The following is a 26277-nucleotide window of genomic DNA, read 5'->3' as shown; positions in this document are numbered from 1 at the left end:
CACGGTGTAGTGACACCAGCCTGGCAAGCAGGAAGAGTGAAAGGCTTCCAAACAAAATTTTTTATGGGGCTGACATGCGCCCACAAAGAACTGAACTTAGTGGCAACGGTGATGGCAACTAGCGTGCTCGGCAGTCGTCGAAAAACAGAACACCCGCTGCTGTCGGCTGTGCTCAATTTAAAGCTGACAATAAACTTTCAAGATACGGCATACAAAGTAACCACAACAGTCTCGAACAACATGGAAATGGTTTCGCCTGGCTGTGATCATTCAAGATAAATCGGGTCACATCTTGTGTCACAAATAAAGCCGCATGCCGGCGGCATTGTGCCTGAACAAATTAGCATTACAAAGCTTTCCGGCAATATATTAGGTGTCTGCCATCAGCCTCGTTTTTGCTTGTGTGTCACATGTGCATGTGTCAGCTTGTCTTGGTTATGCAATGGTGTAGTCAGGATAGTCCGCTAGATGAGTTCATCTCATCCACTTACGGTCTGAACAGCATGGCTTGTTCTAGTCAAGATGGCAGTGCAAAACCAGTGAGAATACCTAACAGTGTTTGCAAGTTCTTCTGCCGCATTGGCAATGCTGCTGTCATCCTGCATGTTTAGCCCCTGTTAGCTTCTCTGAGATGCCATCCTTTAGTATACAACGTCATTATATTTGGACAGATATTGAATGCTATGAAAACCCAAAGGAGCAGCAAGAAAAGATCTTTATCAACATTTTGTTGTTTGTTTGGTACCCATTTCCATGCATAGCATTGTGCCTCTGTGGTTGAATTGTGCTGAAGCAGCCATTTTGATGGCATGCAGGAAGTCTTTATTGGAAGTTTTGTTGCTGGGATGTCGATAAGACAAGGCAGTGGCAGTTGGAGCCCAGCAGCACGTGAGAAAGCGCTATGTTTCAAAAATAATTCAGTCATGTCTTTTCAACAGAAGCACCGCTTTGTAGTTTTCACATTTAGAGGTCGATGGGTCCTGCAGCCTTTTTATATTCCTGCACAGCTAGCACACATTTGGCTGGGGAGTGTTGGTCATCACTGGAACAGTAACTCAGTGCAGCATTGATTATTTCTTTCTCACTGTGGTATCATACTAAGAGGGACATTGACGACGAATTGAAGTTGGCCTGTGCTGATTATCTTTCTAATGACAAAAAGGGTAATTTAACCGAAAAGAAAGCTTTTATTAGCTAGAAAAGGCCAAAAAAATGAAATACAGGTGTCACTACCGTCGGCCAATATCGCGAGGAAACTCTGGTGACGTCAGTACTTTTTTTTTTTTTTGATCTCTCTCGGGCTATATTTATTTTGGCCACACTGCCATTTGCCTCAAGGTCGTGATTTGGAGTCCTTTTCATCATTGACATTACAAGTTTTAACCAAGTGGTGGGAAAATATTACATTTTTAAATCCCATTTTGTCCGGAATTAATGCATCTTTTCTGGCATCAACATAGCCACAGAGAGTCAAAATGGGATGTAGTTGTGTGTGCTTTTGTAGTGCCTGCTCTGAGGGACCACGCTGCCATAATGTTCGCATGCTTCAGTTGGTCCAGGAGTTGGCGATTTTGACCTTTTTTTTTCTCTTCTCTCTTTGTCTTTGTATTTCTTTATTAGGTTGTCCACCTGGCCATCGATGCCAACAGTGGCATGGAGGTGAAGCCTTGTACTAAAACTGGCTCAAGAGGCTTGTGCATTCTGTTGTAGCATGGCACTGTGATGGACATTTTCTCTCCACTGCATTGCTCCTTTTTCTGACCCTGCGTTCAGTGTTCGGGACTGTAGCTGAAAGGCCTGGAAGGCGCGCCCATATGACGGCCTGACTCGAAATCCTTGAAAGGGTCTCGCCTGAAGAACAGCGGGCTTCCACCTGAGGCTACTTGCTCTCTGGACACTGTTCACATGCGCGGTCAGTGTGGAAGTAAATGCACCTTGTTTGTTTTTGCATTTTGTGTGCTTATTTGTAAGCGACTCCTCTTGTGTGTACTACATACCACACATTCACAAAGTTAAAGTAATCGAGGTGTGATCTATAGCCGCACTGTACAGAGTGATTGTGTTCTGCATTTTCTGCGATAGCACAAGGTAAGCATTAGTGCTTTTGCAAAAGTCACTTGTACCAAAGCAGTAAGGAACTGCTGCTTAGTTCTTGGCAAGTTGCTTCATATATTCTTTTTATCCTTGATGTATTGAACAGCTGATGGTCACCTTTTCCAGCACGCATTCATAGCGTAAAGTCCTGGCCAAACGCCTGCTTTGCCACCGCTTGGTAATGACGCAAGCCTGGGATGGTCAAATGTTTTATGGGAATCTCCCAAGGTGGAGAGAGAAGATTTGTAATAAGGGAGTAATTACTCATTGACATCCACCCAAGCGCAGCCATACGGCTGCAAAAAAAAGCTATACAGCACTCTCAGAAACTTCAGTTAAAGAAAAATTTGTCCTGGTGCGGGGTTTGAACCTGGGACCACCGCTTCACCGGAACAGTCGCTCTACAAACTGAACTAACCGGGACGGCAAGCTTATTGTGGGGCCGTATGGCTGCGCTTGGGTGGATGTCAATGATTAATTAATCCCTTATTGCAAATCTACTCCACCTTGGAGGATTCTCCTAAAACATTTGACCAATGCTGTTCCCACTTCGAGTTATTGATCGATTCGCTCTCGCCCTACCATAAGCTTGTCCCGGTTAGCTCAGTTGGTAGAGAGACTGCACGTCCCGAGTTCGAACCTCGCACCAGGACGAATTTTTCTATTAACTGCAAAGTTTCTAAGAAAGCTATATAGCCTTCCTTTGTAGCTGTATGTTTGCGCTTGGGTGGATATCAATGAGTAATTACTGCCTTATTAAAAGCCTAAGGTGGGTAGCACCAGTAGTCACAATTCGGCCTCAGTTAAGACAACAGTGCCATGTGGCGGCCGGTTGTGAAGCGAGTGTCTCTGTACCGCGATTTCGTGAAGCATACACCAGTCTCACGGGGACGTCTGGCTCTTGGGAGGGGCGGAGGCGAAGGGAGAGAGTTTACGAAAAGCGAAGGGGCAGCCTGCTTATCGCATACATCATCGCTTATCACGCGGAGCTTGCGTGGTGAGGGGGGGATCATGTGAGCTCCGCTGTGATAAACATCCGACCTCGCTTGCCCGGTGGCGCGCTAAAACCGGTCTCCATCAGCGGGAACAGGTTTTTGGTGTTGGAGAGGTGCTTTATTGGGACTTTGGATGCTTGCTTGGAGGAATTTCCTCGGTGCGGCCGGCCTGCCGCGAGCCACAACGTATTGCGTTTGGTTGCCCGCTTCCGCTAAAACCACTGGCGCAGCGCATTTACGCGCGTATCTGTCGACGTTGCACATTCCCGGCAGCGGTAAAAACATCAGCCTTCGTTGCGCCCACCTGTTTGCAGACTTTACTGGAAACAAAATATGCATGAAAAATTAAGAGAACGTCGCATTTGCGGGGCCCGACGCCGCAGCATGCTTGGCACTGTGTCCTCGCGTTCACATTCGAGCCGCACCGTCCTTGACGCTCCGTTTTACCCGGAAGTATTGCTGTCACATCGGAGCAGCCCATTTAAATCCGAGCCGTAATATCTCTCTCATTGTCATCTCAGTGGGCCGCCTCTTACCCCCACCCCCTTAAATTCTGCATCGATGTCAGTCCCTTTGAGATGAATGATGATACATATTTGACTTCAGAGCGCTTCGAGGGTGATGGCCATAATGGATCGCACATCTATTCAGCGAAGCCCGACAGTATTTTTTTAATGAGGTTTTTAAGGTATTAAGATAGCTTCTGCGCCATAGCGGGTATAGGCAGTGGTATGTAGGGTTTAAAACGGTCCCGTGGCGATATACATGGGCTGTGATCGAGGGACACTAGTGGAGAGCTCCGGTTAAATTTAGACCGCCTGTGGCGCTGACTTCGCGCAGCACATGGACGTTTTTGAATTTGGCCTACAACTGTATTAGGTCGCCGAGGCCGGTATTCGATCCCGCGATTTTGGCGAACGCCGGTAAGCCACTGCCGCGGATATTTGCGCTTTATAATAGAGAGTTGCAGCACAGCGCGGTCTGCTACCGCGATCTGCTTCTGCGGGTCGCCACTGCGCATGCGCAGATCACCCAGATATGGCGTCAGGTGCTGGCAAACTGCGGACCCGCCTGTCGCGCCGGGACCAATCAGCGCGTACGCACTGAGGACGCGCGTAGCGGATCGCGCTATGCTAGCTAGAACTGGCTTTATGATTAACTAAATGTTAATAGTTGCCTTTCTAACTCTTACAGTTAGGCGCCTGACTGTAATTGGAGATTTTGTATCTGATCACAAGCAATAGCCGTATCAGTTTTCAATGGCTATCCCGGCCGCGCGTCGTTCGAAAACCGCGCGGCAGTGGCACGCACGCAGTAACACCCACGTCCACATGGCGAATGTTTCACGTGACCTCTCTGGCTTTCCAGCTTGAGCATGGCCGACAAACACGCGACGCGTTCGCCGACTTAAGACAGCATTCAAAGGCCCACCATTCCTATTTCAAATTTAACTACTGCAGAATGTCACTATTTTATAGACGTGGCTTCCATGCTAAGCCTATACATCTGAATAGCCTCGTTGTTTCGCGACGAATTTGCGGCGAAGACTCCGTGCCATGTACACAAAAATCCGCAGTCTTGCATTGAACAACGCACCCATTGAAAAGCACAAGGAGTGGGCTGAGTCTGCTGGGAGTCAGGGATCGCGTACGCTACAGACCTCGGAAGGAGTTCCGGCTATCGACAACCACCTATTGGAGGCCAGAAGAGGTTACCGAAATACTGCACCATACAAATTTGCTATATACGCATTCCCTCAGACAGACTCAAGGCGCCGATCTTTGGGAGCACGTGCGCGTTAATTCCGACTGACTGTTAAAATTAAAAAAGTCTCTCACGGGCGCCGATGGCCCTCCGGTGTCGAACTTGAACGATGCGGCGCGAGAGTACCTTTCAGATTACTGGGTGCGTTTGTGGCGTTTAAAGATTCGCTTGAGTTAAAAAGGCGGTTTCTACAGAGTAGTAGAGTCGGCGATGGCAGACATTTGAAAATAGCATCCATCATGTCATCAGCCCAGCTGCGTCCGTCCGTTACAGGATAAGGGTCTCTCCCATATCGATCCGCAGTTAACATGTCCTACGTCAGCTGTGGTCATCCTGTCACTCTTCGCTTCAAGAGTAGACAACACCGCCGTCAGGGCCCAACGGGGGTAGTGCACTGCGCTCCTCAAGGGACGACTGCACGTTCCTGAAACCTGCGTTGTGGCAGCCGGCCCACCGGGTTTTGGACAACCTACCACGTGGGTACACCTGACAGGCATTCGCTTGGGTGGAGGCTTTCAAGGTAAATGTCTTCATGTTGCCTTTAGGTCAGGATGTTTTCGCATTCACAGCACGTAAGGACCTTAAGTGCTCACCGTAACTAGTGCTACTGCATGATAGTCCGCGCTTTGTCATGCTGCTGACTCCACAAGTTGGAGGTGGCAATCCCTTTGAAGGGGCCCTGAACGTGCATCTTATTGTTGGTCACGCAAACGTGTTGGAGACAGTATAGGTTTTCAAGATCAATTTCATAACAAAAGAATTTCAGCTAAAAGTGTGGAGAGAATGGCAGAATTAAATTGCACATAATATATAGCTTTTCCCATTTCCCTCGTCATCCTCTACTCTCTTGCAATCAACGTCCACCTCCAGGTGCAGCACCGCGCTAGAGCGCCGAGGCTGCAGCGCTGTTGCCCATGGCAACGCGCCGCCCAACACTGTCATGGGTGGTGGTGCGGGTCTGTGCAAGCACTGACCTCCCCTCCTCCAAGCACTCTGCAGTATCATCTCACGATGACGGAGCCTAGTGAGACGAAGAAGACTTTTGAGCTCTGTGAGCACTGTGCACTGCGTAGGACCCCCTAACTTCACTGCTGACGGCAGCGCATTGTCTACCTCTTGCATGCGATAGCTCGCCAAGTCAAAGTGGAGCACAGGATCCTTCTAACCCTTTGATGGAGTAATTTTTTTTTAACGAATATGTGCATTAAATATATGGGTTGCACTTGGTTCTTATTTCCTGAAAATTCGGCGGACTTTCTTCGGTGTTTGTTTCAGAATAGTTTTCGTTTTCTGTCGGCGAATATTTTTCTGTCAAGAAGAAGATGAACAGAAAACCAATTTTCGTATCAAAATTTTGTCGCAACCGTTGTCATACGTGTTCTCGTTACAGATAGCAAAGTTTGAGACTAGCTCGCGACAGGTAATCGACCCAATTGTCCGAGATATTTCGCTCGGACCTTTGTGGATGCAGAGTTTGTGGAACCAGCATGCGGAGGCGCGTCTTCGTTTCAGAAAAAAAAAAAGGGGGGGGGGGGGGGGTAACGGACAGTGATGGAATTACTTTGAACTAAAATTCTAGAAATTCTAAATTTCTAAAAGGTGGGTTGCCTGTTGTCGGGGTTGTTGCTCTAACTCATTAAGCGAGAGAGCAGGACCATAGGGTATCTAAGAAACCCTGGGCAGGTCAACCAGTGGTCATCACGTGGCCTGCATGCGGCCCAGCAAACCAAAAACCTCTCAGAGACGTCTACCTAGACGTCTCTGAGAGGTTTTTGGTTTGCTGGGGGCTAACTACAGCTATATGGAACTGCCGCTCAATTGAAGCAGCCAGAACATGACAGTTTTTCGTGATACTTCTGCGTCGTTTCGAGTGCCCTCGCATGCAACGGAAAGCAAATGCAGTGAACAGCCACTAGCAAGACACGACAAGGTTCGCTACTTACTCCAAAACTAGCTAAATCATCTCACCACGCCCTTGGCTTCCGCACTTGGTTAGTTTCTTTCTTGGCAAGAGTGTAACATCGATTTGATATAGCCTGCTAGCGCCGCCGCATGCAAAATATTTACTGACCCTTTTCGATCAAAACCGAATGTTGAATTCGGTGTATTTTTGTTCGTTTTTTTTTTTTCGGTTCAGTCCGAACAGTTCAACCCGTACACGCATTCGAGTCCGCCGACGATATACGTAGCATATGTTTATGGCTGGGAAGCCCAGGCAGGACTTGCAAACTTGGTCTATCAAAATGGCGTGTCGCGGTGCATATGGTGCAGCCGTCGCTGCTGTGAAACGGTCTCTCGTATTACGTACGAAACACACAGAAGGACACGGTGACCAATAAAGCACGAAAAGCATTTCAAAAGCGACACCGTTTTTGAGCACGTGCTGAAGTCCGTATATGTCCTGGCTTAATGTATGCGTATGAAATGCCAGCTTCGCGCTGGCAGCTGTTTAAATTTCTACGGCGTGCGCAACCGGCATTTGCGCTTCTCGCAGCACGTGCTGCCATGGCCTCCGTGCTGCTTATCGTTCTTGCTGGCGCTCTTCCGAGTACCATTTCTGCGCGGCACTGCTTTTCATGGGGGATAGATTAAAGGCGCAGTACTCTCTCACTCGCTGTGGGCATCTATGGATGAGCTCCTGTGACTTGACAACGCGCTACAATTAAGCGTTTTCGTGTTTTTACATTCCGACCTTCATTGAAATGCGGCCGCCTGGACGTCGTGCCCGGAAGCCGAACGCAGCGACCACTAACCGCCGCTGGCTGGACTAAGATTCCCTGGACCTAATTACATTGTCTTCGTTGCTCTAGTTACGTGTTCTGTTCGGATTCGACGAAACACCGTGAACACGCCCTGTGCACGCCCTCCCACGAAGCAGCGGTAACAGCGGCGCGCCGGCGCTCTGTGCTTGGCCATGGCTTGGCCCGCGACCGTACGGCAGAGGAGGAAAGAGAGAGGAGACGAACTTGGCGGCACGCCCGCGCACCCGCTCTACCCGCTCTGCCGGCGCCAGTCCGCTAGCAGCAGCTAGCAGCATTCCGTAACCTTCCTCCGTCGGCTGCGGACGTTTGAGGTAAACGCTGCGCCTTTCTCATTCGAACGAGTCTGGTTGAGGAGCTTGCTTTCTTTTACCTCACAGGTTCCAAGCCACCCATCTTAATCCAGAATGGCAGGACAGACTCCAGTGAAAGTGCACGTTGAGTACTGGTAAGTGCGCGCGCCTTTGTTTTTGTCGGCGCGGCACACCATGTGTCGATACTTGTTCCAGGCCGTCCTATCTTATGCTTCCAGCCGAGCGAAATGGTCGGGAAGAGAGTTTGGAATTATCGAGCGTGTGCATTACGATCAGTGCAAGAATCGCGTGCGCGAATGCGTTTTCTGAATGGGCGTGTTTACGGGGGAACTGTCCGTGCAGCCGTAGGTAGCCAATCGCTAAGTGATCGATTATTAATTGTCGGCGAATATTAATTGCTAGTCGGGTGGAATGACCCAGCCACATAAACTGCACATTTCTTGGTACTGCTATTCGAAACTCGAATTCCATCACACGGCCATAAAAGTCAACCGGAAAGGAACGGTGGCAGGCGCATGGGAACGATACGCGCGTGCCGGTCGGCGCGCGGCTTTCTGCCAAGGTTCGCAAGTGTGCAGCTGCAGAGTTGGTGAAAAGAACGATGCATCTTTAATACAACGAGAAATTGACTGATTATATGATTTTGCCACCGAAGCGCATGTGAAAGCGCGCGGTCACCTAGCATTTGTGGTCGGTATGAATATAACAATTAGGCCGCGAAAACCATTCGGCGCGGCCTATTTTTTTTTCTCGCAGTATCCATAGGGTTGCCAACGTATGGATTCAATTTACAACGCATATTGCCAGGCGTAACTTGTGGTCCCTAAGTGGTCCCGCGATATAGTGGTGTGGGAGAGTCCCAGCCTAGGGTCCCTAAATGGGCATGCCTGTTCCAGCATGTCGTTGTGCCACTTAATTATTATGGTGAGCACTCAACGCAAAAGCTTACATAATTAACGTGCACTATTCTTTATCGCAAGTTGCTTGAACTAGAACTGCAATAGTTTGAAAAGTGTTCTGTTGAAACGTGAACTGCAAGGTTTTGGATGAACTGCTCATTCAGTGCACAGAGGTTCCGTGAGTAGTGCTGTGCACGTATAGAAAAAGTGCACCTCGGACGACATCACTAAGCAATTACGAATGTTGCTAATAAATCAAAAATGCTATGGAAGACAGCAACATATATGCATAGCATAAAGCCCGGAAAACTATATTACATCTTTCGCAATTTCATCAAGACTGCTTTCACTTGGTTAGCCGAGTAAAAGTAGGCCGTGGCAACTGTGCGATGCATGCAGTCTTTCCAAGCTGTTTGCTAAGCATGTTTGTTATTGTTGCCCTTTATAGCATTTTTCTTTCATTTGCAACATTCTGGATTGCTCAGTTCTGTCTACCATCACACTGTTCTGTTTCCTAACTGTGTCAAGCACTTGGGCCACCTTGACCTTCGCTATGGTGCAAAGTTCTTTCAAGTTTGATAATTTGGGTTTGTAAGGCATTCTTATGTTGTCTTCTTGCTCACTGGTTCTTCCTTGTATTGTAGCTATGTGGACATATTCGCCCATAATTGTCACTGCTTTATATGGGGATCAACAAAACTGGTTGTCCACTTTTTTGCTTCCTAGTGGTGGATGAGGTTACGCCCCCCGTTTCGAGGACCTGAAACGGCGGATCCTCGCAAAAGTACCCCATGCCACCGTGACAGGTGCCACAGGGCGTACAAGTGAGTGCACATTTGTTGTCAACGTGTGTTTACAAACTTATGGCTTTTTAATTGCCTAGCTTAACTCCTCTGTTAATTATAAAATGAAATTACAGCTGCGAAGTCCCAAATACCATGTACTGTGTAGCTGGCGGCTTTTCAGTGCCTGGGCATTGGGTGCAAGAATGTGTATTCCAAATTCTTACAATTCTGTTTTGCGATGGGCTGATGCTGCCATGTTTTTTTTTATCAGTGTCGCCATTTTGTCATTATAGTATGTCAGTCACGACAGAAATACACCATGAAGGAAGGAAGGGAGTGTCAGAAATGGTTACATAGCTTCTTTTTGGGCCATTTAAGGGGACATGCTTCAGAGTAAACATGTTATGCTAACATTTGTACCAGGTGATTGAACATTTCACAGCTGATAAATTTCTGCCCAATCTTTTTGATTAAAATCTGTTGTCAGTTTTTGTAAGTCATTCATTTGAAATATAGGGATGTTTTTGTACACCTGTTTGTCGTCAGTATAGAGATACAACAGCCCTGAAATATATTTCATTTTGCTTGCTATGATTCCTTTTATGCAGTCAGAAAGTGTTACGTACAGAAGTTTTTAATTTAAAAAATCGGACTCTTCATCTCTCGAACACTCTCAAGGTTAGGTCACTTGTAAACATAAATACCCCCGAAAGCAGAAGATCTGACAGCTGTCGCCATAGCTCAGTTGGTAGAGAACCGGACGCGTAATTCGGAGGTCATGGGTTCGGTTCCCACCTGTGGCATGTGATGTTTTTTTCTTCTGCTTTTCTAATCAATTATCTTTAAACGATAGCATATTCAGTAATGTTCTAAATGGATCAATACCACAAAATAAATAAATATAAAAAGAAAAATCCCTGTGTTCCTTGGTTTCTGTGGCTGTTGGCTTTGAAATTTGGTATATATATATATATATAATATACACCAAATTTCATTGTGATGCCCGTAGTACAAGTGCTGGAATCTGGACTGTCATGCACAAGCATGGGGGTTGCATGAAAATGATAAATGAAGAAAAATAAATACCAAGTAATTTAAAGGGACAGTCAAATTTTTTACCTTTGTATATTACAGAAAGGGGGGGGGGGGGGTATATTGGCTTTCAGAGCTTGTGAAGTACTATGGAGTGCAACTGATTACACAAAGCTCACTTTGCTTAAAAGCAGAAATTTGTGTCTATACCTCAGAACATAAAATTTTGACCTGATTGAAATGGTAGGATAGCATATCCTGAAAGTTGAAACTTAAAGTGCCAGTGCCAGAAATAATGGCCAGATCAAAAAAATCTCTGCCTTCCCCGGAACCGAGAGTAGAGTAAGCATGAAATGCAGAACGATGCAGAAGCGTACGATGACATGACGAGACGCAGGCCTGACAAGAATGTATATGCAGCGCGTTCGAAACCGTCTAAAGTGCGTAGAGGCGAAAGCGTTTTCCGCACCACTTTGCCTATGTGACACTGGTGACGTCACCACTAGACTACGCCACACATAATTGATGACGAAGTAATGACAAATTACTAATTAGTGACTAACTACTGATTAATGACTAAATATTAATTAATTGTTAATTAATGACGCTTAAGCTTCACCTTTAGGAGTGGAACGCGACAGCGTGTTGTAGCGCTGCCAGGCACACCGCCACCACCCGGGATGCTTTTTGAGGAAAGGAAATTACGCAGTAATTCTCTGTCATCTTGATGGACACTGGCACCCTACAGGAAGAGAGGAAGCAATCACCTGTTCGGCACAGGATTCCTTGCCCTTTGAACCCAAGGCTTTTTGAAGAAAGGAAATGGTGCAGTAATTCTCTGTCATCTTGGTGGACACCCGAACCACCCCATAAAGGAAAGGAGGAAGTTGGTGTGGTGCCTTGCTCTTTGAACCCAATGCTTTTTGAGGAAAAGAAATGGCGCAGTAATTCTCTGTCATCTTGGTGGACACTGGAGTGGCACCATACAGGAAGGGAGGACACCACCTGTTCAGCGATGGGCGCTTGTATGCCAGTCCTGTAGGAGGGCTTAGAGAGTCTTTAAATCTCGTATGGTGCCCGGATGTTCTCGTTTCAGTGCTCAGATGAGTGGAATTCAGTGCCCAGATGTTGGCTCTCGGTCTCGGCGTGACGTCACCACACTGCCGACAATGGGAGCTAAAAGCATTTCATGCTTAATACAGAACCTTGTTTTTCTTACTTTTTGCATTGTGCAACCATGTGCTGGTAATCGAGGAACAGTACTTCTGCAAACCATTCAAAATTACTTTTAATAACCAGTTGGTGATCATGCTACAGAGATCATTGCTTGCACAACATGTGAAAAGGTACAGTAAAAGTGGCCTGTGTACTTTGGTACAATGCAGTCTGATTGAGCAGGTGCAGTAAATGTGGTCCGAAAGTACAACAAACACTGAGGCAGTCTGAACGGCAGTTTTGGCAGGTGCCATTGTCTGTCAGACGAGTTTCACACTGTGTGCATTGTCACCATTGCAGGGTCCTTTGAAGTTGAGATCAATGGCGTCGCTGTGTACTCCAAGCTCAAAAATGACCGCTTCCCTGACTTTGAGGAGGTGAGTTAAAACCGGTACTTCATATTTTACATTCACAAAGCAGCCTGCAAGGAAATGCTGGCACGCATCTTCAAACCTCCAAGTGCCTACCATTTTGCGAAAAACTGGTTTGTTTGGTTGGAAACAAATATAAGCGTTATGTTGAGAAGAAGCCTTAAATGGCTACCACAATATTGCGCGGTTTCTTTTAAATACTGATATTGTGAAGGCTATGTATTATAAAACATTTTACTCTGAATCTCAGTTGCTGCAGTAGACCAGCATTCAAAGCAAACAAATTTCAGTTTCAGTTTTTATTCTAAAGGTCTCCAAAATTTGTGCATATTTTTTGTTACAGCAATAAAGCTAAGCTACGTTTTTGCCATTGCACATTTAACACAGCCTAATTTTCAAGGACCGTGAGCACAGGCAGCATGGTCTCTCTTTATTGCCTGTGTACATGAGCGTACTTTATTGTTAGAGATAAATTTAGAACTCCTTAATTGAGATAATCACTATTCTTGCTTGAACTGAAATGTCCATATATTCTCCCTTGGGACAGTACTTGTTGTAGAATCTACAACAGTGCTTATTGTTTATTGTTGTAGAAGCTACAGAATCCACATACTGCATGGAGAGGGATTTGCCCTCAAGTGTGGCTGACAGGAAATAGTTAAGAGATGTTTTGCTGTGACCATGAAGCATGCAACCCGATTTTGTTTCAAATGGTAGCAACCACCGTACATAAAACTGGGATAGTTTTTGAGTGTATATGACTGATCTCGGTGCAAAGACGCATAGCCAAAGGAGGAGATGGAAGTGTTCATGCCTGTGCCAAGTCTTCCGTGTCCTTATTATGTTTTGTTATTGCACCAAAATCAGTGATGTTCACTCCTTTTCACAGATGCTAAGCAAGTCGGACAAATTTTTTTTGTCATATCTCGGAGGAATGTTAGGAGCAGAATCAGTGTCATCATGACACCATTTTTCTGCCTTCCTCAAGTTGGATCCTACTTTGCATGCTTATCAGCTGCACCATGCAAAACATTTAGCACTCGCATATATAAAGCTAGTGGTGGAAATTCTGCCGTAGTTACTGGACACATGTAAATCTACTCGTTTTAATTCCATTGTTGGTGCGTCACTCACACGGAGAAAAAAGAAAAGTTTCATCACCACACCTTCACGCTAACGCTTCTGTAGAGAGTCTAAACATGTTTAAAAACTACAACAGTTTTTCTGCCATTTGTTTATTTTTTTAACGACCAGGTCGTCACTCGAGTTCTGGAAGCCAGCGAAGGAAAGCCTGTGCAGCCTGTCACCGGCACACAGTAGTAGCAGGTCAGAATGCTGTACTTTCATTATACTACCTTGTGCATGTGAATAGCCAGTTGCAAGTTCTTTTGGTTGCTACTGGTTTTCACCTATTACAAATCTCCAAGTGTAAATTTGACATGTGCTGCGGTGCAACCTGTGATATATTCATCTATCTTTTTAAGAACTGTGGTGAGACAAAAGTGACCCCCTCGTGAGTGGAGCACTTTGAGAAGTGTGTGTTATCTTTGAAACCCAATGCCAGGTTGCCTTATTGCTAGGGGGGTAGATACGCTGCTAGCACAAAACACCGATTGTGCTTGCTTCTTCTAAATGCGCTTGCGGATAACGCCTATCAGCACTCTGTTTTCAGTATGCAGGTAGTTGTACTTTTTTTCGTTGTGTCCGTAAATGCTTTCTCTAATAATGACTTTGCTGGCTTGTAGCCGTTGGTTTTCTAATGCTGCAGGCAGCTATTGTGCACGTCCGTGCAGTTAATAGCCTTCCCCATGTACAACCAGCGACAAAATAAGATGGGGCATGCAAAGGCAGCAAAATCCAGCAAAACTGCATTGCTGTGCCGCGTGCGTGCGTGCGTGTGTGTGTGTGTGTTGAAACCTCGTATGCATGTATGGCATTTCATGCTCACAGCCTTGCATTTTTCCACGGATCCGACGAGCAAGCCGGTGATATGCAGTGCTAGATGAGAGACGTTGCTGTTTTTTAACTACTGTGTCGCGCATGCATTCACTGGCACACAATGGGCTGAAGCATGCGTGGTTCGCTTTGTACTGATTAGGCAGATAACCTCCCTCACCTGTCTCAACAATGAACTGGCTCAGCATGCATTATAGTCACCCGTCATTGCTGTTTTCATGGGTTTAAAGGGCAACTGCAGCACTTTTTTGAGAATCGCACAATATTCTAGGATTCAAATCTATATAGGCTGTAGGTAAAGCATGCAGTGTTTTTGTACTAGCATTTAAAATAGTGACGTAATCGACTATTGCATTTTGCGCTTCTCCTCAATGCACCGGAGGAATGCGAGGAAACTAAGCGTGATGTCACGGAAGGTATGATTTCAAATTACCACTGTCGTCAGTCACGCCCTGCCCTGACTTGTTAGAGGCTGCCAAACAACTCTCGGCAGGGTTTGCCTTCGCCGCCTTCGGTGGCGTTGTTTTTTTTTTCCTTCAAAGCAGGCGTTTGTGCGTTGGAAATGTACCAATGATGACGTCATCATGCGCCCCCCCCCCCCCCCCCCCCCCCCCCTTTTTTGGTGTTGGAGAAGCTTGAAGGGCATCTAGATTTTAATTGGCGATTACTTCACTATTTCCAGTGCTAGCCCAAAAAGACTTCGCATGCTTTACCTTCAAGTTTCACACATTCGACCCTCTTAAGCTCGTTGATTTCTAAAACCTATGAAGTTTCCCTTTAAGGAGAGCATCTTATCTGCAAATGAGAATATGCATGCCGAAAAGGGGCACTGAGTCAAAATTTTTTAGTGTAAAAGCACTACGAGGTCTAACCAGCTCACAGAGTTTTTGTGAAACTCAACCTTTAGGGGGACCTTGGCCCATGCAGAAATAAAATAAATATAAATAAATGTGGCTGTGACTGGGCTTCAACCCACGGCAGCACGACCATAGCAGCTTCGCTGGCCACTGCACAAGAGCCCTATGCTATCGCTGCAGCCGATCCCGCCTTGTGCTAAGCTGCAACACACCCTCGCTCTATGCATTGCACATGTCGTCTTCATCAACTTCCATCTAAGGTGCGAACAGATCAGATCAGCTTAACCTGAGTCTAATATCGTCACCAGACATGCTGACGACCCAGCAAAGCAAAAGCATGAGCCAACCAGGCTAAACACATGCTTTCGCACGTCTACTAGGTTTTTAACTATGTTAAACCCCTACCCCCCCCACTTTTTTTTTCGAATAGTCCCGTACATTGTCGAATGTGTCGCGTGTATTCACGATTCCTCCTAGCAATCCAGCCACATCTGGCGAGAGTGCAATTGTAATGCCATGTCATGTCATTATTATAATGCCAATGTGTGAGCCACTATAAATGCAAGAACGTCGAAAAAAAACTCACAGGAAGGTTACCAGTCTTTAGTGCAAATATTCAACATTAGCCATCATCAGGTTATACAGTTGGCCGTGAAGAAGGGAGGATTGTGAGAAAATGGAGGTCAGTTTTGGGGGACGTGGCGGGAGAGGGCAAGCTGTGGGTAGTGGGGTAGTTGGACAGTGTGTTCGATGTCTTTGAATAATTCTCCCGATGTGAAGGTCCATAACTCTCAAGACATAAAAATGGCTTCAACCGGGAAATGCGTGGTTTATATGTGGATTGGCTTGGTTTATCTGCGGACGACCTGTGCCATAAAACTTAAGCAAGATAAGTTGACAGGTGATGCTGTAAAACATAGAAAAGTGTTGCGACAAAGCTAACAGTGCATACTTCATAACTTTTCATGCGCTGCTGAACTGCGTGTGCTACATGACAATTAAAATGAATCGACCCTTCATGCCTAGCGCAACATATCACCAGCTTGTAAGTTCAAGCTAGGAAAAAGGCACGGCTGTAAGTACGAAAAGGAGGCGCATACGCACAACAAGATCTCGACACCAAAATTGCATCGTCAGATTGCCTGGCGATGCTGTTTTGCTGAATTTTTCTGCCTGTGTCCTTGCTTATTTTGTCACTGGTTATACTTATACTACCACAGCAACTGCCAACAAATGTGGTCAATTGGATGTATATTTACGTCAAAATCCGAAGCCGTGCATTTACTCCGAGTAACCATATTGTACTTCTTTCTTCCTGGCCTCTTAGGTTTTGAGGCGAGCTCTTGGCACCAGCAACGACTGCTAAGTGAAGCCTTGTGAAAAGGTTTTGCGCCAGCAGTATGTGCTGTCTGTTGTGAAGCTGCGCTCCCTGCTGGACATTTGCTTGGCTGGTCGACTGCATGGCTGGTGTTTCTAGACGGGGGCCAAAGGCTGTGGAAGACGCACCTATGATGGCTCGGCCCCAAATTCCGACAAAGGGCCTTGCTTGAAGATCCTGCGTGTCCCAACCTGCGACTGTCTGCTCTTTTGATGCCATTCTCGTGTGGTCCTGGCAGAAGTAAATGAATTTTTTATTGCATCATGGGTCATGGTTCTTCAATAGGGTAGCAGCTTGGGCCGTTTGGTGAAGCATATTTTGCAGGCACATAGTGTGGAGAAACAACAGATGAAGAAGCACTTGCCCTATGTTTTGTTTTCCTTCACTTCTCTCGCTTTGGGCACATCAGTAAAGATTTTGTTTGCAAGTGACTCATATTAGTCTGAAATCGCCTACCGTAAGGGCTCAGTGGCGGTGACATTTGGCTGCTCAACCCTCAATCACAGGATGAATTCCCAGCCAAAGAAAGTGTTTTAATGAAGGCAAAATGTAAAAATGCTCAATTGCTGTGCAGTGCCAGTTAAGGAGGCTGGTTCAAATAAATCTAGAGCTTTCCACTAATGGTTCTCGTAACTCTCTCTCATGCAGCATTGGGATACTATCAAACCACCTACTGTGAAATAAGGCTGGAGAAACTGCCATGTATTGAAGACATGTTAGTATTAGATGTGTTGTAAGAGAGACTATGTGAGCTGAAAGCATAATATGGGCTGAAAGCCTGGTCTCTCTGACCTGCGTCATTTGACTGGCGTGTTTACTGAGCCATCCTACTTAATATAAAGGGTGTCAATTCAAGAATAGAGTATTAGTCGTTGTCAACGTTTTGGTCGTTGTGGCGTTACGTCTGTCGGGCCGCAGAGAAATCGCCAAGAGCACGCATGACGTCGACATGCAAAGCGCCACATGCGAGACGCGAAACGCCGGTCAGCGGCAAGGAACACTAGTAAGGAATTTTGGAGCCGCAGACGGGCGAAAGTGAAACCGCGCGGCTACGAGCACGCGTCGTTGCTCCCAGTCATGCTGCGCGAAAGGAGCACGTGACACCCGCACCGCTGTGTTACGTAATCAGCCAGGGAATCGGGGGTACCGATTGCCGAAAATGACGGGGGTGGTGAAAGCGGAGAGCGCGCGCCCGCCGCGAAAATTAAAGGACTATAGACGCCTAATTTTATTGCGTGTTTTTTTTTTAATGATGCGTTAGAAATCGGAATTCTAACGCGTGATGATGGAGCATCACAATTAAGACGAACGATCAGGCGCGCACTGTCGATGGCATTGACCGCGCGTTTCGATGGAGGCGAAACGCGGAAGGCACCCGTGTGCTATACGATGTTAATGCACGCCAAGGATCCCCAGATGGTCGAAATTATTCCGGAGCCCGCCACTACTAGGGCCCCTAGGAGTATTTCTAGGGACCCTACCACTCTCTCCTTTTTTCTCTCACTCCCTCTTATCCCTTCCCTTACGGCGCGGTTCGAGTGTCCACCGAGATGTGAGACAGATACTGCGCCATTTCCTCTCCACAAGGCAATTGGTTAAGCCTGGCTGATTGCGAAAGCAGTAACACCTGGCTGCGCTTGGTTCTGCCGGTAGTTTCGTTTCTCCAATTCACGCGTAGCAGACTCGAACTCGCCAACTCTTATCGCTTGTTCTTCACGTCGCTGAGCCACGATGTCACCGTCCCGAATCACCACAATGCTCTGCTCTTTCTTCTTGGCTATTTACAATATTCTTTTAGCAGGCCGCTCTTCTTTCTGTTCCGGCGTTTCTTTCGCACGGCGTTTTCTTCTCTTGTGATTTTTGTACCCTCGCACGCAGGCTGCGGGCGCGCTCCTACTCTCGACACCAGTCGCCATCTGTCGGCGCGCGCGGCCCGAGGGACTGCGGGTCGCGCCGGCGCCGTGCGTAGAACGCATGTTTACCTGTTCGCTTCTGCCGTTGTTGCGCTCCATCAGCTAACGTACGAGGGTGTGTGCTGTGCGTCACTACTCACATTTTCCCTCCTGCAGACAGTACTGCGGTTATCTTGCGCGCAGTTACTCGTTAACGTGACATCCGAGGGTAGTCGACCAGGTAGTGTACGGACTGGAAACCGGCCAGATTTCTGCGCTGTCGTGTCGTTTGTTGTCGCCTTTTACGTGCGATATCATCTATGATAATTTTATGCATCAGAATGTGCATCTGTTGATTTGACTCAGTGGAGTAGTAACTGGATAGGCGAGCTGCAGACTGAAGGTTGTCCCGACGGAGCGCGTGTTTTCGATCACCAGTACGTGTTCGGCATCCTTGCGCTGAGCTTGCTCTTGTTCCCATTGAACACATTTCATGCACAGGATTGTAAGCACGACCGCTACCGATTTCAGCTGCTTTTTCCGCACGCATGTCAGAGGTATCTGGGGGGGGTAAAGGTTTATCAATAGTATCTTTCTGCTGTTGGTATCTACCTTAGTTTGGTTTGGTTTATTAAGGTTTTACGTCCCAAAGCGACTCAGGCTATGAGGGACGCCGTAGTGAAGGGCTCCGGAAAATTCGACCAACTGGGGTTTTTTAACGTGCACTGACATCGCACAGTACACGGGCCTCTAGAATTTCGCCTCCATCGAAATTCGGCCGCCGCGACCGGGATCGAACCCGCGTCTTTTGGGCCAGAGCCGAGAGCCGTAACCACTGAGCCACTGCGGCGGTGCGGTATCTACCTTATTCATAAGAAAATATGCGCGATTACATTTTCCACACTTAGCCAAACGGCTACGCAACGCTCTCACACGCGGCGAGAGCTCCTGAATAAAATAACGCGACTTCCGACCTCAGAGAGAGAGAGAGGAATTTTAATGAGGGAAAGCTGGATTAGCTGCTCATATCTATTCAAGCTTTGATAAATTAAGCGAAAGTACGTTTTTATGCACCAGGTTGCATAAACCATGACAAAATTTGTTTTCTGTCGGCGCTGCGACTCAGTTGAGCTCACAGCGGTTGATAAATTGGCGCGGCGACAAGAAAGCCCTGTTTGTGGAAGGGGGCTTTATGGCCGGCCGGCAGGAAGGAATAAGAGTGCATGGGAATTGGAACTGCATGCTAGCCGCACACCTAATGTTTGATATTGAACAAAAAGTTTATTTGCGGTGGAGCACCAAGACGGAAGCGATATAAGCACGAGCGCGTTCTAAGCACCGGCACAATTAACCTGAATGTCAAATTAAATGTCATTAAAACGCGTCAATGTTATCGCTTTGATAACGTAAATACTTCCTGCAACACAGCCACGCAGCGGAAGTATGCTCGACAATGTTTTTTTTAGCGCCCGAAGCGCGGCCGCCGCGGCCGCGGAACTGCCGCAGTCCCCAAAGAAACGCCCGCACCGCGGCGCGCCAATCGGTGCAAAATGGCCGCGCCCGGGAGAGGCTCAAAATTCTGGTCTTTCCTCGGCATTAAGTAAAAGTAATTAAATTAATTAATCCTCTGCCCGCCTCACGCGGCGGGCCGAGGAGGCCGTCACGTGGTAGCCGCCGCGCCGAGCGAAGGAACGACTACGGCCGAAGAGACGAGTTGGGGCCCCTGCTCTCCTCTGGTCGTGACGTCACGTGGTCGTGTGCCGCAGCTGCGCCGGAGCGAAGGAACGACCTCCACCCACGGCAGAAAAGTGCTAGCAGTATTACTTTCGCAATAAAAACAATGTGACACCTTTGATGAACCAGCGCGAAAAGACAACGGGCAATTGTCCGTGGACGGAAGCGCTGTACTCAACTTTTATACAGCTTCTAGTTCAGATCCGGCCGTGACAAAGCTAAGTAAAAACCATTTTTATCTTGAAAACGTGTCAGGAAATACAAAACAAAAAACGGTGTGACAGACAGGCAAAAAAAAGTCAAAGGGACTTTGGAAATTCTAAAGTGTGCTTGGCGAAAGCCTTGTGGTCAATCCACTGCCGCTTCCCCGAACCGCTTGGCGCGGAATCACTCGGCCGCTTCTGAGCCGTGCGTCTCACTCGACTGCAACAAGACGTCTGGCGAAGGAGCGGCGGTGCAGCTGCCACCGCCGACGCGCGCGCGCGCTCGTTCTGCCGCTACTGTGTGACGTCACGGTTGCTATGCGCAGCTGCGGCCCCACCGGTTGCTAAGGCGGGGAGGAGGAGCACGGAGGAGAGGCCACAGTTGGCACGATTCCAGCGCACGGACGGACACCGCGAGCATGAGCCTTAAAGGCTTGCGCGTTAAAATTTTGCGGCAAAAGAAGCCAGGTGAACCACTACTGATGAAGGGCACCAAACACACAGGCTGTGAGGGATGCAGTAGTGAAGGACTTTAAATTTAACCTCCATTGAAATTCGACCGCTGCAGCCGGGATAGAACCCGCTGCGTCTTTCGGGTCAGCAGCCGAGTGCCGTAACCACTGAAGAAAATATGGCAGACGTTATAGAAACACATGACAAAGCTAGGTTGCATTACTAAAATCGAATCGCGTGACAGATAGGCAAGTTCTTTTCTGATAGTAAAACTGAAGGTTGGATTATGTATTGTTCTTTCAGCGCTAGTACCATGGCTGCCTGAGTGATTTCACAAGGCAGCGTGTTTCTGTCCTTTTATATATAACTTCCGTTTTTTTTTTAATTCAGACGAGCAGAAAGCTGTACAAATCGCGACAATGGATGCCAAGATGGCGACATCGTTGACTGTCGTTATAGTCACGGTGTTTTATCCCTTCATTTAAACAACGACCTTTCCGCATGACAAATGAATAGAGTAAACTACTGCATCAGTACACGGAACTATAAACTCTGTGATGACTGGTGGAACACCTACTGATTTTTTGGAACTAGCCTAAAGGCAAGTGTTAATGTGAAAAAACACGTGCTGAAGGCGCTCGTGGCGCGTAGCCAGGAAAGTACTTCGGGAGGGGCCACGGTGTAGGAGGGGCTCAAGCCAAATTACGACCGGGGAATGGAAGAATATCGCAAAAAAAGAAACTGAGCGAAATTGAGAAAGAAAAAAAGTAGGAGAACGTAATAAGGAGATTCTTTGGTTGCCGCAGTGCAGTACGCAGGAACCCCTCCGAGTTCCTGTGTACTGCAACGATCTCGATCCTGCTTTTTACAACCTGTGGGACGTCAGGCGGCATATCATGGACGGGTCGAAAATCTGTATCAGTTGGCCAGCGCGCTTTCTAATCCGGTCTCTCTGCGGGACAGCATGGATCCAGCTATCTGATGGTGAGAATTTTATGCGTAGCATATTGCAATCACTCAGTTCAGCACTTGGGCGCGGCCGGGCAGCCACCAAACCACGTGACGTGACGTCACTAAACCACGTGAAAAAAAAAGAAAGAAAAGAAAAAAAAAGGATGGCTGAGCATGGTGGCGGTTGCCACCGCCCCGTTTCAAAGGGGGCGCTCCTATCCATCCATCCATACGTCACGGAGGAAAAGCTGCTGAGAAAATCGAGTGCCGCCAAGCAATACCTCGCGCAAAAAGACAGCGCAATATGCAACGCATTCTTGGCTTAACCAAGCTAAGCCTGGGCATTTTTTTTTTGTCTGATATTGCGCGTTAGCGATGCTTCTGGGAAAAAAACAGCGCTGAGACGAGGGACAAAGAAAGAAGAGGACAACAGGACCAACGTTTTTAGATCCCTTTCAGTTTGCAAGCTCCCCCGCGCCGCGCCCGAGAAAGCGGCCCCCGTCCGCTTCCACTCACCACGCGGCGCTGCTGTCGCTGTCGGCCCGGAGGCGCCGGAGCGCTCGCGCTTGGCAGTTGCTGTGACAGCCTGTTCTCATCCGCGATAACATTGGGAGCGAACACGTCGAACGCAAATTTGCTGTACTTTTGGAGCTGTCACGTTGAAACTTCAGCCTCATGGTTAAAGAAATGTTTCACCTGGCTAGTAAGGGTGAGATAAAGAGCAGGCTGATGCGAGTTCGCAAAAAACAAATCGTTTGCATTGCGCTTTATCGCATCACGTTTGCGACGCTTAGCGCTGATGATATGCGTATGTTGGAGTAGAGCTATCAATATTTCTTCGGGAGAATGCACGAAACATTAATGAAAGGATAAAACTAGCGATGTTCCGCTTCTAGATCAGTCACGAAATTCCGCGCTATATTATCAACGAAGCACCGCACATGCGAGCAGCATTTTGCACGTTCTTTAGAATTCCAATTTCAGAGAACACAAGTATAAATGCAGACACACTTAGCTGGATGCAGGGAGGGAATAACTATAGAAGAGCTTTTTATTTGCAATGATAGCACAGACAGGAGCAGCGTACTGCACTTTCATTTTTAGAATGTTAATTTCATTGAACACAGACAAGCATTAAATGCAGACACACTAAGTCGGAAGCACGGAGGGAATGGCTACTTGAAGGCGAGCTTTTTTATTTGCAATGACAATATTTCTCTGTTCTCTAGCCGACGGTTCACGTCTCTCGCCTAGAAGTGGATGCGTGTCACTATGACAAAATGCAGCACTTGGCATGTAAAAGTGGCCATATGCTCTGCACATCCAAGCCGAACAAGGTTTTGCAATTCAAGCTCGTCTAGCAGCTCCCAAAAAACGTCCCTTTCAAAAACGGGACCTTCCTTCAAAGAAATCTGGATTGCTTTGTTTACAATGTTGGTAAACTCTAGCATCTTTTTGGTGGGATGCTTTAAGCACCCTTGCTTGAAGCTTTTTTATACTGTAAGATAAGCGTCACTGCCAACAACTGGCACAGGACAGCTGATATCTTCCATGCTGATATCTGCTGGCTGCTCCAAATCAGGCGGCGGTGACCATGGCGTAGACGCGAAGGGCCACGCTGGTCGGGCAAACAGCGTGGCGAGCGCCACCGCACGGAAGGAAACGGAAAGGCGACAATCCGCGCACCGCAGCTTTCAAACTGAAAGGGATATAAAAACGTTGAACAGGACCGGCGCTGACTATCAACTGAAAGTTTATTAGAAACAACACGCAATATATACTCCATCGACAACCAAGAGCGCATGGCAACACCAAAAGCTATAGTGATACATCAATCACCTGGATCAAGATACTTTAGTTCACAGTCATGAACTGTTACAGAGGGGGTGCTCACGCACGAGTCACTGTTTTTGAGGATATGAAACGCTTCACTGATTTCTCTTGTTAGTTTATCTTTGTGCTTGTACAGGATCCCAGTTTCATTAAAAGTGGGGGTACACGATTTTTGAGGAGAATCAGGTTGGTTATTCCGGGGACAGTTCCTGTAACGCAAGTTCGACAACGGAGCCCCTTTCAAAGATGTGTTGGGGTCTCTTAGGCGGGTGTTCAAGCACCTTCCTGTTTGACCTATATAGGTCTTCCTGAACGTGAACGGCACTTCGTACACAACCCCTTCAGCACAAGGGACAAACCTCAGGTCATGCTTAATCTGGCAACCTTTTTTGTTTTTCTTCGCTTCTTTTCTTCTTTCCTGGCCCTTCTATGTATCTACAATGGCGCACAATTTGCCGAGCTTGTTTGGTGCAGAAAAAAGAACATCAATGCCATATCTGCTGCCTACTTGCTTCAAACGGTGCGACATTTGGTGAATGTGCGGTAGAACAACGAATTTCTTTTTTTCCTTTTTTGAAGGTTCATGTGGTTCTTGCCTTTTGACCTTTTTAATTATCTTACTGCAAGCAAGTACTAAGACATCATCTGGAAAGCCCGCACTTCTTAGCCTCTGAACCTGCTGATTAAAACTTGTACTGATAGCATGCCCGCATGATTTGGCAATGGCAGCACCTAGGCAAGGAACTGCTATGCCACATTTAACAACCTTGGAGTGCGCTGAACGAAAACTGAGCAAAGGCTTCTCTGATCTCTGAAGGAAGGACCAGCACACGCATGGGCGTCCGGAGGGGGGGGGGGGGGGCAAGGGGGGGCGGCTGCACCCCCCTGGAAAATCACTCACTCGAACCGTGAGTGATGGCCGCACGCCAGGGACGGTGGTGCGCTCAGCCAAAAGGGTAAAAGCAACCCCGCTTCCACGCTTTGGGTCACATATCTCCGAAATGCCGCGTCCGGGCGCGCGTCGTTCCGCAGTTTTCAAACCACGCCATCGTTAACTCTACTGAAGGGCGACCTGTTGCAGACATACAGCGGCACCAGCGAGCATGTGTTTCGAGCCGTCTTGAGATGGGTGTCTGTTTCTTTGATCTCTAGAGAGATAGCGACACGGAGGCAGACAGTGCACAGGGCATCTTGTTTTCGCCTTCGTTACGCCGGTCACCGATGAATCCTTCAGGAGGGAAGGACAAATCAGCCGTGTCCACCCCCGCTTTGTCCGACTGCTCAGGGGCAAGCGGGCGATCAGACGGCGCCACCGCCGCTCGCTGTCTCCTCCGATCCTCGGGAGAGCACAGTTCGGTAGAAGCGCCGCTTTCAGAATCTTCGGCAAAGGGGATTAGCTGCTTTTGTTCACGGCGACGCAGTCTCCAGAGGCGCCCCACACCAGCGTTCCTTACGTCTTCTCCGAAAACCAGCGCCTTTGGTCAACGCAGCCCGATAGCGCCCGCCTGGCTCGCCTGTCCCCTCTGTCTGGGCCTCAAATCACAACAGCGCCCATGTACTGTGCGATGTCAGTGCATGGTAAACAGACCCAGGTGGTCGACATTATCCGGAACTCTGTACTATACTCCGTCCCTCATAGCCTGAGTCGTTTTGGGGCTCTGAACCCCATAAAAACACAAAAACAAATTTTCCGACCGGAGTGGCGAGTGTCCCTTCCCCTCGGAAGTCGCGCGGCGTTCCTTTCACCCCCAGAGTGCGCATTCGGGGATATTGCGGCAAGTAAGCCCTTGCACGTGTGCGCGCCTCTGTGTTTGTGCTTCGGTGTTTTTAGTGGCCGGTTGTCAACGAAGCTGGAACAACCAAGACAGCGGACGAGAAAACGACGAGCGGCGAGCAGTGTGTGTGCGGTTGCCCGACTGTGCGGATGCGCGAGCAAGATGGAGCGAGGTGTATGAAGCTGCGAGCGTGCATTTATCTTGTAAATAAGTTTTAGTTGTATATATAGTCATCTTTTGTTTTCGACGTACGCGTTCAACCGTTTTTCCAATCAATATGTATGATGAGTGTGCACCGAGAGCGTGTAATGAAGCACTGAAATGAATTTATCACCCGTGTAATTACGCAATTCGCCCAGAAAAATCCGAGGCGCCTACAGTTGCTGTTCAAGGAAGACTGACTGAGTGAGTGAGTGACTGTAGTTGCGTGTTTGTGAACATATTGTGCTGTGTGCTGGTCATCAATCCGGGTGAGTCGAGAACCCGTATGCAGCAAGACTGAGCACACTTCTCCACGAAGTGATAGTATCTTTTTGCATTTTTTTTATTAGTTTTAATGGTTTCTTCGTTGATAAACTCCAATGTATCTCTCCTAGCCGCGCTTTAGTTTGCTGTTTGTACTTTTTCTTTCATGTGTGTTTTTTACTTATTTTTTATTTATATACAAATAAATAAGTTTATTCCGCAAATAGTGCCTTTTTGCTACGAATATACCCCCCCCCCCCCCCCCCCCCCCTCCGGCGCCAACAACCAATGGGCCCCCCCCTGCAAAAATTTCTGCGGACGCCCTTGAGCACACGTGATCTTGCTTCGTTGCCAGTCTTAAAACTGTAGCTCATCAATTGCCGTGAGGTTTTTCTATGGTGAAAGTTAGGCCGTGTCCACTTTCGTCAAAAATCTTTAACGCCTCATCGACCTGCCTATTGAAGTCACCATTTCCGACAAAAACAAGATAATCATCCACATATCTGAAGATGCGTCTTGTACTGTCACCCAAATTACTTTTAATAGCATAAC

General features: G+C 47.5%; 1 long non-coding RNA gene across 5 annotated transcripts in view; it reads left to right on the top strand.

Annotated features, from left to right (window-relative positions):
* The window catches only part of LOC149340909 (uncharacterized), a 55919-nt gene that overhangs the window by 13675 nt on the left and 15967 nt on the right, over positions 1-26277 (top strand). For 2 of the 5 annotated variants that reach the window (XR_016283665.1, XR_016283669.1), the window contains one exon: positions 1621-1950. This is a non-coding gene — a long non-coding RNA (uncharacterized LOC149340909). Of the gene's footprint in view, positions 1-1620; positions 1951-7548; positions 7927-7992; positions 8061-9551; positions 9650-12157; positions 12235-13482; positions 13555-16368; positions 16681-26277 lie in introns of those variants that run through there. The other 3 variants (XR_016283668.1, XR_016283667.1, XR_016283670.1) reach the window with 3 other exon arrangements.

This window comes from Amblyomma mixtum, chromosome 6 (genome assembly GCF_055824585.1).
Source record: "Amblyomma mixtum isolate Tamu chromosome 6, ASM5582458v1, whole genome shotgun sequence".
Classification (NCBI taxonomy): domain Eukaryota; kingdom Metazoa; phylum Arthropoda; class Arachnida; order Ixodida; family Ixodidae; genus Amblyomma; species Amblyomma mixtum.
Note: the sequence above shows the minus strand (reverse complement) of the source record. Positions and strands in the feature narration are given on the sequence as shown.